Source organism: Musca autumnalis, unplaced genomic scaffold (assembly GCF_047663935.1).
Source record: "Musca autumnalis isolate F117 unplaced genomic scaffold, ASM4766393v1 scaffold_2, whole genome shotgun sequence".
NCBI lineage: Eukaryota > Metazoa > Arthropoda > Insecta > Diptera > Muscidae > Musca > Musca autumnalis.
The window spans coordinates 207,031,933-207,048,742 of NW_027411755.1; the positions used below are offsets into that span (position 1 = coordinate 207,031,933).

Below are 16,810 nucleotides of genomic sequence, written 5' to 3' on the forward strand. Positions count from 1 at the left end.
TTTTCTCAAAATTTCCACAATGAAATACTTAGTGCTATGCATGCATTCATCTTTTTTTATATACCGAGCAATATTCTAAAACAAACATATATTCTTGAAAATCGTTTTTCAAAATCGTTTTTACCTTCGTACGAATCTGCTATACAACTGTTATACTGTTATACCACCACCACCAATGTGGTTTTTGTCTCCGCTAGTCAAAATCGATTTTATCTTCACGCACATCTTTTCATTCATAGTTTTGGGATTAAATTTTCCCGACATTTGTCGGTAACTCAAAAATGAGTTAGAGATTTGCACTACTGGTATGACATGACAAGAAAATGCTCTGATATGTCAAGAGGATCGATCTTCTAAACGTCTTCTATGGACAGAGGACTTTCGAAAGGACTTCTGTGGAAAGAAGACCCTCTAAAGATCTTCTATTGTCAAAGGTCCTTCCAAAGGTCTCCTACAGACAAAAGATTTTCGAAAGGTCTTCTATGGAAAAATAGCTTCTAAAGGTCTTATATAGACGGAAAGAATAACTTCAAAATGTCTTCTATGGACAAAGACCTTCCAAATGTGTTCTATGGAAAGAGGGTTTTCTAAAGGTCTTCTATAAAACAAGACCTTCTACAGGTCAACGACGGAAAGAAGTCCCTCTGAAAGAATCCTATTGAAAGAAGGTAAGAAGGCATTCTACAGGTCTTCTACGGCAAGAAGACCTTCGCCAGGTCTACGAGGGGCACTAGAAAACCTTCTGGCCTAGGCAACACGCTGTGTCGCCAGGCGTCATTTGACATTTTTTGGAAAGTTTGACAGTTTTTAGCGTACTTAGGACAGTTTGACATACGACCACATGTTGGGTAGTTTACAGTGACTTAAAAAACACTTTGCAAAAAATGGAATTTACTTGTGAACATTTTCGTCCGTTATTTTTCACAACTTTCGGCGTGGATAATCACGGCAAGAGCGCATCGATAAAATTAAATCTTTGTATGTCGATTAAGGGCCATCCTATATTTAATGAATTCAATCGTGGCTGACACTCGCAAAAAAACGAAGGTCGTGAGGTTCGCACAAAATCGACCGTTGTGCCAAAAAAAAGTAAACCGTGCGTAAAAGGATAGTACAAGATCGTCATGTTATATACCGTGAGATAGGAGCATCCTTGGGTATTTCTTCCACCAACTACCATTTGATATTGCATGTACACCTGGCTGGACAATCGCTCAAAAAAGGCGATCGTCACAGACGACGAATCTTGGATCTATGCATAGGAGCCGAAACAAAAGAGGAATGTACCATTTGGGTCTTCGAAAGCGAGCCAAATCCAACGAAAGTTGTTCATGGAAGAATACCTTCTAAGCAAATGGTCGCCTGTGTCTTCTATACGGCTTGAGAAATGTAGGACGGTTAATTCTGAGTGGTACACTACAATTGGTTTGCTTGAAGTCTCCTGAGGAATTCGAAAAACAAACAAGAGGAGACGAATCAATCTGCTTCATAACAATGCGAGCTCTCACACATGGATTCAAACTAGCGCCTGTTTGACCGGACAACACGTGTAATTGATGGGTCATCCGACGTACAGCCTTGACTGGGGATCCAATGGCTTCATTTGATTCCAGCAAATCAAGAAAAAAAAGGCGTGGTCAACGATTTTCATCGGCAGAAGATTCTGTAAAAGCGTGTATCAATCAAGCCACTGTTAACAACCCAACATATGGTCATATGTCAAACTGTCCTGAGTATGCTTAGGCTAAAAACTATCAAACTTTCCAATAAAATGTCAAATGACGCCCGGCGGCACTGCGTGTTGCCTAGGTCAGAAGGTTTTCTACTGCCCCTCGTATGGAATGAAGGCCTTCTAAATGTTTTCTATGGTCCTTCATGGAAAAAAGAACTTCGAAATGTCCTCTATGGACAGATGACCATCTAAATGTCTTCTATGGAAAAAGACTATCCAAATGTCTTCTATGGAAAAAGACCTTCTAAGGGTGTTCTATGGCAAGAAGAGTATCTGAGTATCTGTGAAACCGAGGACTTCCAACGGTCTTTTGTGGAAAGAATACATTCTAAGGACTTTATAAAGGCCTTCTACGGAAAAAAAAACTTTCCAAAGGTCTTCTATGAAGAAGACCTTCCAAATTTCTTCTATGGAAAGAAGACCGTCTTAAGGTCTTCTATGGACAGAACACCTTCTAAAGGACTTCTCTGAACCTTTCCCTCTTCTAAAGGTCTTCTATGGAGAGAGACCTTCGAAGGTCGAAGGTCTTCTATGGAAAAAAAGACCTGATACAGGTGTTCTAAACCAAGAACAACTACTACAGGCATCTAAGGCAGGAAGACCTTCTAAAAGTCCTCTATGGAAAGAAGACCTTCTAAAGGTATTTTATGGAAAGAAGAACTTCGAAAGGTTTTCTATGTACGAATGGCCTTCCAAAGGTCAGAGCCCTCTAAAGGTCTTCTATGGACAAATGACCTTCCAAAGGTCATCTATGGACAGGGGATCTTCTAAATGTCTTCTATGGACAAAGACCTTCCAAATGTGTTCTATTGAAAGAGGGTCTTCTAATCGTCTTCTATGGAAAGAAGACCTGATACAGGTCTTTTAAGGCAAGAAGACCTACTGCAGGCATCTACGGCAGGAAGACCTTCTAAAGATCTTCTATAGAAAGAAGAGCTTCTTTATGCAAATATGACCTTCTATGGAAAGGATAGGTTAGGTTTAAAAAAAGGGGCGTTTTGGGACTCGCCATATGCCCGTATAGGCATACACTTAAGCCAAAGTAGGCCTGTTGAGCGCTCTAATTTCGGAAGTTGACCCACATCTATGGGCTTTATTAGCCCTTTCCTGAATGTGGTCTTTCCATTTCAGTTTCCTGTCTAGAATTACTCCCAGGTACTTAATTCTTGGAGAAATGTTTATCTTCTTATCTAGGAAGACGGGTTCTTCGTAAGCTCCTATTACTTATCGGGCGATAAGCTTTTGGTATTACGTAACTTGCTTTGCCAGGCTTGGGAATGAATACTACCCTTGCCTCTTGCCAAGCTGTTGGAGTATGGAATGGAGAACTTCGAAAGGTTTTCTATGGACACAGACCTTCCAAAGGCGTTCTATGGAAAGAGGGTCTTCTAATCGTCATCTATGGGCAGAGGATCTTCTAAATGTCTTCTATGGACAAAGACCTTCCAAATGTGTTCTTCTATGGAAAGAAGACCTCCTGCAGGTATTCTAAGGCAAGAAGAGCTTCAGCAGGTCTATAGAATAATGACGACCTTCAAAATGTTTTCTATGGTCCTTCATGGAAAGAAGAACTTCGAAAGGTCCTCAATGGACATATAAAGGACAGAAGACCTTTTAAAGGTCCTCTATGGAAAGAGACCTTCCAAAGGTCTTCTATGGGCAGAAGATCATCTAAAGGTTTTCTTTGGACATATGTCCTTCTAAAGGTCTTTCATAGAGAGAGGACTTCTAAGGGGATCTAATAGATTTCTATGGACCTTCTAAAATTCTTACATAGAAAGCAAACCTTCTTCCAGAAAATAATAGACTATCCAAAGGTCTTATACGGAAATAAGACACTTAAAAGGTCTTTTATGGCAAGCAGACCTCCTAAAGGTTTTCTATTGCAAGGAGACCTCTAAAGGTCTTTTAAAAAAAGAAGACTTCTTACAGGTATTCTAAGGCAAGAATGTCTTCTACACCTTCTGCAGATCTATGGAATGAAGACCTTCTAAATGTTTTCTATGGTCATTCATGGAGAGAAGAACTTCGAAAGGTCCTCTGTGAACAGATGGCCATCTAAATGTCTTCTATGAACAGAATACCAAAGGTCTTCTATGAAAAGATACATTCCAAAGGACTTCTACAAATAGAGGACCTTCTAAAGGTCTTCTTTGGAAAGCCCTCTATGGCAAGAAGACCTTCTATAGGTATTCTATGGATAAAAGGACTTCTAAAGGTTTTCAATGTAAAGAAGACCATATAAAGGTCTTCTGTGGTAAGAAGTCCTTCTAAAGGATTTCTGTGGAAAGGAAGTCTTCTAACGGTTCTCTACAGAAAGAAGACCTTCTTAAGGGTTTCTATGGAAGGGCTTCTAAAGAAGACTTTCTAAAGGCATTCTATGGACAAAGGACCTTCTAAAGGTCTTCTCTGGAAAGAAGACCGACTGAATGTCTTCTGTGTTAAGAAGATCATCTAAAAGTCTCCGATGTCACGAAGACCTTCAAAAACTATTCTTTGGATAGAAGTCCTTCTACGTGCCTTCTGTGAAAAGAAAAACTTCTTACGGTGTTTTATCACAGGAAGGTCATCTTCTAAAAGTCATCTATAGAATCAAGACCTTCTAAGGGTCTTCTACAGAAAATATACCTTCTATGGATAAAAGACCTTTAGAAGGTCTGCTATAGACAGATGACCTATTAAGGAGTTATGGCCACTTGCAAATTTTACAATATCGAAAATTTTTTATTGTGCGATTATTTTACATATAAAAGGTTTTGTAGTTAAGCGAGAGACTTTAAAAAAATGGACGGATTTTTGGCGAAAAACTATCAATTTTTTAGTTAATATCGAAATTTTGACTTTGAGTTCACATTTTTTTTTAATGAATATTTTTAAATCCGTTTCGCTTAAGTACAAGATCATTAGATTCCTAATGATCCTACAAAACATATGCTGATTGGTTTATTCGATTTCGATCTACAGTGGGCACCGCAAACGGCTTTAGTAACAAGTAAAAAAGTGTCAGCCGTCTTTGCCGACAGATATATACCCTCAGCCAATGTGAAGTGAAACTTTCACCTACGGAAAGATCGAATGTATTTAAGGTCCTTCAGAATTGTGTGGCCCTTTTTGGACATTTGAACTTGCCGACAAAAATGTGGATTAGGAATTAACTGCACTAAGAAACAAATGTTAAACTTTTGTGGGGGATGTACCCTTAGGTAGGAGCGGTATGGGCCATTTTAGAAGTTAAACTAAATTTTGACGAAAATATTAGGAGATCCAAAGTTTGGACCAAATTGGTTGTCCCATTCAAGTGATATCGTCCTAGCATTTTAGTGGCATTTTTTAAATATTGGGGAGAAGTACCGGAAGTTGTGGACCGGTATTGGCTCTTGAAACTAAGTTTGGATATAATATGACGAAGACCAAATGTTGGACCAAATCGGTTGAGAGTCATCCTGCTCTCCGACCGCTACATATGGTGACATTGGTGTTTTTTCCACTTTTCGGGCTTTTTTCCCAAAAAATATGGACTTGCAACTGAAAAAATTTTTACCGTCGTAATAGAGGTAGCGATTTCAAATCGCTTTAACACAAAATCAAAGTGATTCGAGAGCAGGTCTTAAAGGGAACATAAACAACATTGTTCCACAACATCCCATACGGGACAAGGGAGACTTCTCTCATATCAATGAGTGCACCCCGATTCATATTTAGCTTAGATATGCGACCTACTGTTTATCGCCGAGTCCGAACGGCGTGTCTAAGACACCACTTGTGGAGAAGTTTTTCATGGCTGAAATACTCAGGAAATGTCGCCAACATTACTGAGGGGTATTTTGTCACCGTTGAAAAATGTTTGATGTTGCCTGGCCGGGGAATCGAACCACCGACCTTCTGCGTGCAAGGCGCGCGTGCATACCATTGCCACGGTGGCACCCTAAAGTGAAATTATCCGAAATTTTGTGTGAGAGGTACCAGAAGTAGTAGACAAATATAGTCCATATTCGAACCTTATCTATATCTGGTAGATATATTAGAATATACAAAGTGTGGATTACATCGGTCACTCCCTTCAAGAGTTAACGTGCGCACAATTTTTCCGAACATTTTTGAACTTTTGTGGGGGAGGTACCTAAAGGAGTGGGCCGATATGGCTTATCTTCGAATTAAAACTATGTTTGGACAAAATATTACGAAGGCCAAATTTTGGACCGAATCGGCAGATCCGTTTGAGATTTATCTTGCGCTCCAACCACTGCACACGGTGTCATAGGGGCTTTTTGCACCTTTCAGGCTATTTTCTCAGGAAGTGTGGACTTGCCCCTGATGAAACTTGTACCGTCGTATGGGGGGCAGTGAATACAAGTTGTTAAAACAAAACATCAAAGCGATTCGAGAGCAGGTCCTAAACTGAACTTATCCCAAATTTGTTGTGGTAGGTACACGAAGAAGTGGACAAATTGAGTCCATACTGGAACCTCATCTAAGTCTGGTAGACATTTCACGATTTGCAAAGAATGGACCAAATCGGTTACTCCCTTTAAGAGTTATCTTACGTACAAATTTTCCGAACATTTTCGAACTTTTGTGGGGGAGGTACCCGAAGGAGTGGACCGATATAACCCATCTTCGAACTTACACTAAGTTTGGACAAAATATTACGAAAGCCAAATTTAGGATCGAATCGGTTGATCAATAGTTATCGTGCGCTCCAGCCAGACGGACATTGCTCAATCGACTCCAAATTGTCTGAAACACATTTCGTCCAAACATACTTGGGGTCTAAAACCATTTTGCCCGTATGAAAGCGTATATACCCTCGTTAGCATAAATGCTGAGGGTATAAAAACAGTGTTTCGTAGGCGGCCATTTGTCACAAAACTGTGCGATATTTTTCAATAAAAAAAAATCCGAAAGTAGCTCAAGGTATGATCTATCAGTTGAAAATAAAATCTTCTACAAAAATTTGGTAGTTTTCTCGAAAAAGGCAAGAAAATGTCATTTTCGTCCTAAATAAGTGACCACAACCCCTTAAAAAGGATTTTTCCATGGTCTTCTATGGAACGAAGACCTTTTAAAGGTCTTCAATGAAAAGAAAACCCTTTTGCAGGTTTTCTAAAGCAGGATTGGGGCGTTCTAAGTCAATAAGGTATTCTATGACCTTAGAATAACTTCTATATTTTACATTTATATTACTTCTATGAAAAAAAACCTCTTAAATATTGAAAACTTATTTAAAGAAATTCCCCATTATTGCTGCTATGTTTCCTTTTTTGTTTTCAGACTGTGGTTCCTAATTAGACCACAACATCAGCAACACCACCAGCCACACCAGCAGTCAATAACCCAGAAAAAAACATGCAACACTAAAAAGGCTGATGTGAGGCCAGACAACCAACCAACCAACCAGTGGAGAAAAAACATGACACCATCACACATTGTGTTAATTTGGCAGCAGAAACACAAATACAGCCCAACAATGCATGCAAACAACTTCAAATCTGCAGTGGCTCAATGGCGGTGAAATGTTCCAATAATTCAACAGCAGAACAAAAGCTAATTCTTATCTAAAAGGTATTTTATGGTTATAACACAAAAGCTATACTTCGCAGCTAGTATGGAGAAGAGAAGAGACGAGGAGCGGAGTGAATCGATTATTTGACAAGGCAAAGAAGGTGGTGGTGGGCAAATAGTAAAGAAAGAACAAATAGTTCCACCTATAAGGGAAATTGAAATGGCAACGGCGAGTGTCGAATAAAATTTAAATTTACATTTATCGCCTCCTCACCACAAAAACAACAAAAAAGCAACAACTGTGAAGGAGCAATTGCAGCAAAAATTGTGCTGCCAAAATTGTTAAACCAGCAGCAACAATCATTCGCTGTCGTGTGTGTTGTGGAGGCTAGGGTAGAAGGATAGCATAAAATGCTCTGAATACCCCAATGTTTGAAAGACGAGAAGCGCTCATAAATTTAAAAGAAATGTATTTTTTGGCGAACAACGAAAAAAAGGCAATGCGAAGGTAATAAACATTTGAGTAAAGTTCAATTGAATTGGCCTATTGGGGCCACCAGATGTGTTTTTCATTACATTGCAATTGCATGGAGGATACGCTGCTGAGCAATAAGTCCTTGTTAGCTGGAAGGTGTAATCAAGAATTGTATCAAAAATTATATTTCTATGGGGATTAAAAAGTTTTGTAAAACATTTTTATAAAGAAAGACAATGTTGGGAAATTTAACTGCAATGTTACACTGACTTGGAATCACCAGGTGTAAAATAAGAATGATTAGATGCTAAAACGATGAAGTGAATATTAACTCTTAAAATAAATTACGATTTAGATTTCGAAATCTTACAAACCTTGTCATATAATTATATCAATAGTATTTGTTTAGCTCATAAAGGCCATGTAGACGACATGTTAGCCTAAAAAAAAGAAATCCTCTTAAGGAATAATTTGACTTTTCTGACAATAAAATCCATAAATAATATTTAATCAATGTCACAACAATACTCCAGCAACAACAACATTGTCACTGGGACATATTTTATCCCTGGTGATTGCATAAAAAAATATAAATGGCATTATTAAATGAAATGAAAATATAATAATATGCTCGGTTGTGGCAGCCTATTCTTCGCTTATATCCCTAAAGAATGAAATATTACAGAAAGGAATATTGAATGAGAAGCAAAAATTCAATTATGTGCCTGCACATGAACACAAAGATAAAATGTTGCGTAGCTTTTACTGTTAAGGAGCCAAATTACGATGAAGGTCATATGGGATGGATGTAATGGGATGTAAAAAAAAAAAATAAAAGAGCAAAAGAAATAATCCCAGCAAAAAAATTGGAAGTTGTGCAATGTGGAGTCAGGATTTCACTACATCTTCGATGCAGTCCAACACAGTAATTTAAAATGCATTATAAGCAGTTGTTTAGAGATCCCACAAGCAAGCCAGGTTAGTGATCTCTCCAAGCAGCGGCATCATTTCTTCTAGATAAAGATTGTACTGGACGGCTCTCATCCGGCAGGGGTACCTAATTAAGAAGTTGTCGACTTCTCCTAAATCGAAATCGTATATTTAAAAATTTTGAGAATATTTTATTAATATATTATATTATTACATTAATAATATTTTAAAAATATTATTAAAATAAGGGTGTAAGCAAAACTATATATATATCATCAAAAGTACCCCGAATATATACAATTCTTCAAATCGAGTCGATTCGGTTTTCATCACATACCTGTATGGCTCAAAAAAACAGACGGTTGCCCGGAGTCACTGGCAAGGTAGTACTTCTGGTGAGCCTGAAGACGTCATATACTACGACGAAGTCGAATCTATCGATACCAATCGGACCAGCAACTGTAGTCGTCTATAAACTAGTTTCGGCTCAGTGGAAACAGCTAATCCCTTGAAACACACGAACTGATCAACACACACGCAGAAAGGCCCTTCCATAGAAGACCTTTAGCAGGTCTTCTTTCCCAGAAGACCTCCAGAAGCTGTTCTTTCCGTAGAAGCCCTTTAGAGAGTCTTCTTTCGCCAGAAGACCTTTAGAAGGTCTTCATTCCATACAAGCCCTTGAGAGAGTCTCGTTTGTTCTTCTTTTCTTTCTACAGAAGACCTGTAGATAGTCTTCTTTCACCAGAAGACCTTCAGAAGATCTTCTTTCCATAGAAGACCTTTAAAATGTCTTCTTTCAATGGAAGGCCTTTAGAGGGTCTTCTTTCACCAGAAGACCTTTAGAGAGTTTTTTCTATGGAAGACCTTTAGAAGGTCTTCTATCTATAAATAGATGACATTTAGAAGGTCTTCTTTCCATAGATGACCCTTAGAAGGTCTTTTGTCCATAGCAACGCCTTCAGGTTTTTTTCCATAGAAGACCTTAAAAGTTCTCTATTCCCCCGAATACATTTAGAAGGTATTCTTTACATAGAAGACCTTTAGAAGGTATTATTTGCATAGAAGACCTTTAGAAGGTCTTCTCTCGATAGAAGCCCTTTAAAAGGTTTTCTCTCCATAGAATACCTTTAGAAGGTCTTCTCTCCATAGAAGACCTATAGAATGTCTTTTTATACACCCAGCATTTATGCCTCATCGAAATAATGGTTTTAGACCCCAAGTATGTTTGGACGAAATGTGTTTCAGACAATTTGGAGTCGATTTATCCATGTCCGTCCGTCTGTCCAAACTTAGTTTAAGTTCGAATATGGGTTATATCGGTCCACTCCTTCCGGTACCTCCCCCACAAAAGTTCGAAAATGTTCGGAAAATTTGTGCGCACGATAACTCTTAAAGGGAGTAACCGATTTGGTCCAAAGTTTGCACATCGTGAAATTTCTACCAAACTTAGAGGAGGTTCCAATATGGACTCAATCGGTCCACGCTCAATCGGTACCGCCCACACAAAATTTCGGAAAAGTTCAGTTTAGGACCTGCTCTCGAATCGTTTTGATTTTGTTGTAGCATCTTGTATTCACGGCCCCCCATACGGCGGTACAAGTTTCATCAGGGGCAAAACCCTACTTCCTGATAAAATAGCCTGAAAGGTTCAAAAACCCCTATGACACAGTGTGTAGTGGTTGGAGCGCAAGATAACTCTCGAACGAATCTGGCGATTCGATCCAAAACTTTGTCCAAACATAGTTTAAGTTCGAAGATAAGCCATATCGGTTCACTCCTTCAGGTTCCTCCCCCACAAAAGTTCAAAAATGTTGGAAACATTTGTGCGAGCGATAACTCTCGTAGGGACGCACCAATTTGGTACATACTTTACGCATCCTAATATATCCACCAGATATAGATCAGGTTTGAATATGGACTATTTTTGCCCATTCCTTCGGGTAACTCCCACACAAAATTTCGAATAAGTTCACTTTAAAACCTGCTCTTGACTAACTTTGATTTCTGTTGAAGCAACTTGCAATCGCTGTCTCAATTACAGCGGTAAAAGTTTTTTCAGTGGCAAGTCCATACTTCTTGGGAAACAGCCCCCTATGGCACCATATGTAGTAGTTGAAGAGCACAATAACTTTCGAACTGATAGACCGATTTGGTCCAACATTTCGCCTTCGTCATATTTTGTCCAAACTTAGTTTAACTTCTAAAATGGCCCATATCGGTCCTCTCCTTAGGATACCTCCCTCACAAAAGCTTAACATTTGTGTCCAAGTGCAGTTTAGAATCTGTTCGGAGATCCTTTGGAAATTTATACCGATGATGTACAGCCATATTATGTTTTCCGTGGACAAGTCCATGCTTCCTGGCATACTGGTCCAACAGGTGTACGATAACCCACTGAAAAGACTAGTGGGCGCGATATCTATCGAAAAGATATGACTCTCAAAATAAGATCCACTTCCGTAATGCACTATGACGGTCCATTCCCTCCTCCGCAAAACTTTTGAACTATAATCCTAATCCACATTTTTGTCGGCAAGTTCAAATGTCCAAAAAGTGCCACAAAATTCTGAAAAGACCCTAAATTCATTCGATCTGTCCGTAGATGAAAGTTCCAATTCACATAGGCTGATGGTATATCTCTGTCGGCAAAACCGACTGATACTTCTTTACTTGTTTTCTGTAGGGACCCTTATAATGTCTGTTTTTTTCTACAGAGACCCTTATAAGGTGCTTCTTTCTATAGAAGACCTTTAGAAGGTATTTTGTCCATAGAAACACGTCTAGGTCCTTTTCCATAGAAAATCTTTAGAAGTCCTTCTTTCCATAGAAGCCCTTTAGATGGTCTTCTTACCATAGAATCCCTTTAGAGGGTCTTATTTCGCCAGAAGACCTTTAGAAGGTCTTCGTTTCATAGAAGCACTTGAAGCACTTTCTTCTTCTTTTCTCTCCAGTCATCTTTCACCAGCGGACATTAAGGTTTTCTGTCCATGGAAGCCCTTTAGAGAGTGTTCTTTCACCAGAAGACCCTTAGAAGGTATTTTTTCCATAGAAGACCTTTAGATCTTTTAAGAGTCTTCTTTCTTCAGAAGACCCTTAGAAGATCTTTCTATAGAAGAATCCCTTTAAATGGTCTTCTTTCCATAGTAGACCTTTAGAAGGTATTTTGTCCCTAGAAGCCCTATAGAGAGTTGTTTTTCACCAGGTGACCCTGAGAAGGCCTTTACTCCTTTAGAATATCTCCTTTCCATTGAAGGTCTTTATAAGGTTTTCTTTTTGTAGATCTTCTTCCCGTTCTCAATCCTTCTTTCCACAAAAAAACGTATTCTTCCCTCAGAAGACTCTTATAAGCTGCTCCTTCCATAGAAGGCCTTTAGAAGGCCTTCTTTTCATAGAATTAATCAGAATCAATATGAAGGTGATGAGCAAAGTCGAAAGAAGACACCATAACTTGTCCCTGTCCCTTTTCAAAAGGACCCTCTTCAAAAGGAGTCTCTGCACCACACCGAAAGTGCACCCCTTGAAGAGGAAGGATGTTAAGTGAAAGCAGATGAATCAGTAAAATATGCAGAAAGCTGGGAAGTCAGACCACTGCCAATATAGCCTCACAAAGCTATACTGATCCACATGCTCTCGTCTATGGATCTCTTCTCAAAGGTAGCAGCGCCAGAAGACCAATGGTACCAGATGAACAACGAGTGGCACTCATCGATCTGAGACAATCGATTGCTGTTTATCGAAGATTATCAATGTTGGACCTTCCAAACGCAGTACGGTACCGCTGATCTCTTTAGAGGAGTCAAGGTAATCTGTTGCCAGATAAGGAATCGGTAGAATTTCTTACTAACACAACAGAGGAAGGGTGCCAACTAACGGTTGTTAATTTGAAGGAAATCCCCAGCATGTGTGCAAGGCCCACAGGAGTCGGTGGCACCCATATTGACAATTGACTCGGTATACAGAATCCCAATCTGCCGACCACCAGCTCATGGAAATTGATTAGTCACTTTCCGGAAAATGGGAGTCTTTTCATTAGGGTGTCAGTAGACCCCCAAGGGTGAAGAATATTTAAGAACTCGCGAGGTTTGGCAAACTTTATTTTGGTCTAGGATGGATAACTTACAGGGTACCTATTCTGTAACTTTTTAACAACTTTACTCATTGTTTATTTTACAACAACTTCATTTGTTTGTTTTGTAGTTGTTACAAAAACAAAAGAAATTTTAACAACTTTTTAGTCGATAAAAGTTACAGAATTCCTATACTGGTCTCATATAATTTTAACGACAATTGTTATGTCTTCCTAGCCAATTGATAAACAATAGGAAAATGGGACATTGTTGTACCTGATACATTCTACGAAGATAGTCGACTATCCGGGCCTTATATCACTCAGGTCCCACACTATCTAGTAAGCGGCGGTTTTGGACTGCAAGAACCCCTTGGACACATCGAAGGAAATAAGGAAATAACGATCGGTTAACGATAACTTGTTCCCCCTGAAGGATCTTTATTTCTACAGTACATGGTATGGGGGCCAAAGGCAATTTTTTTCATCGATTGGACCATAACTGCAATCTTTAGAGAATTTTTGTGAAAATTCACATTGGGGAAGTTACCTAAAGGAATGGACCGACATAGCCCATTTTGGAAGTGTGTCTTATTTTGAGAGTAATTCCACTCGATAGGACCCTTATATCAGGAAACATGAATTTGTCCACGAAAAACATCATATCGCTGTAAACAGAACTACTAGGAGAATCCCACGGCAGCGGGTTCTTTCGTACCGGATTGACCCGGAACAACACAAAACCAATGTTCCGGCCAGCGGCTGCCACCTCAGTGTGTACATGTTCGTATTTGTTTCGTTTTTCTGTGTTGGGAGCAGCATATCCCGGAATGCCTGCTCCGAATTCTATTGGTCCGAGCCGGGACGGAGGAAAACCCACGACCAATATATCTGTGCTCAGTTTGTCACATTCGCATCTTCACCCACATCCAACCTTCGGTGAGATGCAATAGATGTCAGGAGTGGGTGCATCTAAGGGGTTGCTCTGGACTCGTCCACGTGAGGGACTACGACAGGGACTATGTTGCTGCATTCTGTGTGAACACAGTTCCCAGTGAGTCGTCGTCGGATTACGAGACTCCCTCGTCGTCTGATTACGAAACTCCCCCGCAGTCCCCTCGACAACAACCTCACACGCAGCCTTTAACACCAGCCGTTGTTGTCCCAATCCCCGAAAATGCAGCCTTTTTGCAATTGAATTGCAATGGACTCCGAGGTAAGATCGAGGAGATAGTAGATTTTATGAGTCGGAAGAACATCAAGGTCGCGGCGGTGCAGTAAACCAAGCTGAACAACAACCACAGCTTAGAGCATTGTGATGGTTACAATGTTTTGAGAAAAGATCGCACCAGAAGTGGAGGTGGGGGATTGGCTTTCCTATTGCACCAGTCAGTCCAATACAGACCTATCTCGCTTGAGCCTGTCTCTAATGACCCGTACATGGAATGTATGGGGGTAGCAGTTAGGTGTGGAGCTGCCGAGATAGAGTTGCTGAATGTATACATCCCGCCGAGAAATAGCTGTATCCCTGATTATAGGCCTGACATTAGCCCGCTCTTGCAAGGTCATAATCGTCTGGTCCTGGGGGATTTTAATGCACATCATGAGATGTGGCATTCGGCCCTCGGAAACGACCAGAGAGGTACAGCGCTGGCTGAGCAGATTGATAGCTCTACGTTTTGCACGGTCAATGAGGACGCCCCTACCAGAATTAGAGGAGAGTGTCACAGTTCGCCTGACATAACCATCGTGTCACCTGGTCTGACAAATGACGTTACCTGGCAACCCGTCATTTCCCTTGGATCAGACCATCTCCCCATAATTGTCTCCATTAGCAGACCACCCGATTTCAGGACGTTCCGGGACATCATCACTGCTGCAGCCGCTCGCCATATCCCTGCTGGTCGAATACCCGAAGTAAGACCAAATTTCCCAGCAGAGGCGACGGGATTAGCAAACGAGCGTGATGAGCTTCGTCGTATCAACCCCAATGACCCCAGAGTCAGGGAGCTGACACTGGAAGTTAACAGGCTGGTCGGCGAGCATAAGCGGAACAAATGGTTAAATCATCTGAAGAGCTGCAACATTGGAGCCGGTATAGGTGAATTGTGGGCAACGGTTAAGTCACTCTCGAACCCTGGAAGAAGGGAAGATAGGACCTCAGTCACGTTTGGCGACGTTACGTTGACTGACCCGAAAAGGTGCGCAAGTAATTTCAATCGACAGTTTGTCGAGCATCCCGAGAGTGACAGGGCGAAGAGAAGAGTATTACGTCGTATCAGATCTCTTCCTGCCGAGGATGAACCACCACAATTTACAATGGATGATGTTGCCAATGCCATCAGGAACGCTAAATCATCCAAAGCGTTGGGCCCTGATGGAATCTCCATGGTAATGTTGAAGCAGCTGGATGAGCCGGGAGTCGAGTATCTCACCAAAGTCTTCAACTTATCGCTAGCCACCCTCGTTGTTCCCGAAGTCTGGAAAACGGGCAGGGTGGTCCCACTACGGAAGCCAGGCAAGGATGCCAGCAAAAGTGAATCGTACAGACCGATTTCGCTTTTGTCGCCCGTAGCAAAGACACTTGAGGCCTTGATCCTCCCCAGTATCAGAAACAGCTATCAAGTTGCCGATCATCAACATGGATTCCGTAAGCAGCACAGCACGACAACAGCGCTGCACGCCATTACCACATATATCTGTAAAGGACTTAACCAGAGACGGCCGTGCGATAGAACAGTGATGGTGGCTCTTGACTTATCAAAAGCCTTTGATACAGTCAGGCACTCCACGCTGTTTGAGGACATAGAGCAGACAACCCTCCGGCCAAGCTTGAAACGTTGGATAGTCAACTATATGTGTGGACGCCAGTCGTACATGGAATTCAGGAATAAGAAGTCCAAACCCCGTAGAGTGAAACAGGGAGTTCCCCAAGGTGGGGTGATATCTCCGGAACTGTTTAACCTCTACCTCTCCTGTATTCCACCCCCTCCAGACGGCATTGAGATCGTGACGTATGCGGATGATTGCACGATCTTGGCGTCGGGTACCTATCCTGATGACATCTGTGAGAGACTGAACAACTATTTAACTGATCTTACCACCTTTTTCCATTCGAGGAATATGCAGATTTCCCCCACAAAATCTACAGCCACTCTGTTCACCACATGGACAGCGCAGTTTGGACGTGAGTTGAATGTCGTGGTCGACGGTAGCAGAATTCCGACCACAAACTGCCCTAAAATTTTAGGGGTCACATTCGACACTACATTCACGTCGTGCGCACACGCCACAGCTATCTGCGACAAGTTGAAAAGTAGGAACAAGGTCCTCAAGTCCCTGGCCGGCAGCACTTGGGGTGCAGATAAAGAAACCTTGTTGACCACATATAACGCGATAGGTCGGTCTGTGGTAAGCTATGCGGCTCCAGTCTGGTCTCCGAGATTGTGTGATTTGAACTGGAAAAAGATTCAAACTTGCCAGAATGCAGCCCTGAGATCAGCGACAGGGTGCCTCCTCAAATTTTCAGTGGACCATCTACATGAGGAGGAAAAATTCTTCCTGTAAAGCAACACAATGAGATGCTTTCGTTGCAGTACCTGCTTGGATGTTATCGTGTGAGCCATCCCAATCACCATCTTGTGGGTAGGCCCGGCCCATTCAGGGAGATCAGGAAGGATATCCATGCTCTAGAGGGAGAGGTCCAACGATACAGGAGAGAACCCCTAGATCAGCAAGCATATCAAGCAGGATTGAATGGCATTCACACGGATGCAGTTGCCAAGGCCTTAAGCAATTATAGTGTGAATAAAGTACTCGGAGTACATCCTCCATCTATCGCAGCTGAGGAGCGTCAGCTGTCACGACAAACCAGAGTAGTTTTGGCTCAACTACGCTCGGGATATTGCAGTCGCCTAAATTCGTATTGGGCGGAAATCGATCGCGCCGTGCAAGACATATGCCCAGTATGCGGCATGGGCCCGCACGACACACAACACCTTTTTAACTGCCCCGCCAAACCTACCCATCTAACTCCAGTGGATCTGTGGCTACATCCCATCGAAGCAGCCACATTTCTAGAACTGGACCCAGACCCAGAGCCAGA

The 16,810-nt window shown here is 41.3% G+C and overlaps 1 protein-coding gene across 5 annotated transcripts in view; it reads right to left on the reverse strand.

Annotated features, from left to right (window-relative positions):
• The window catches only part of Cdc14 (cell division cycle protein 14), a 237,123-nt gene that overhangs the window by 142,395 nt on the left and 77,918 nt on the right, over positions 1-16,810 (reverse strand). The gene's annotated exons all lie outside the window — the stretch shown is intronic.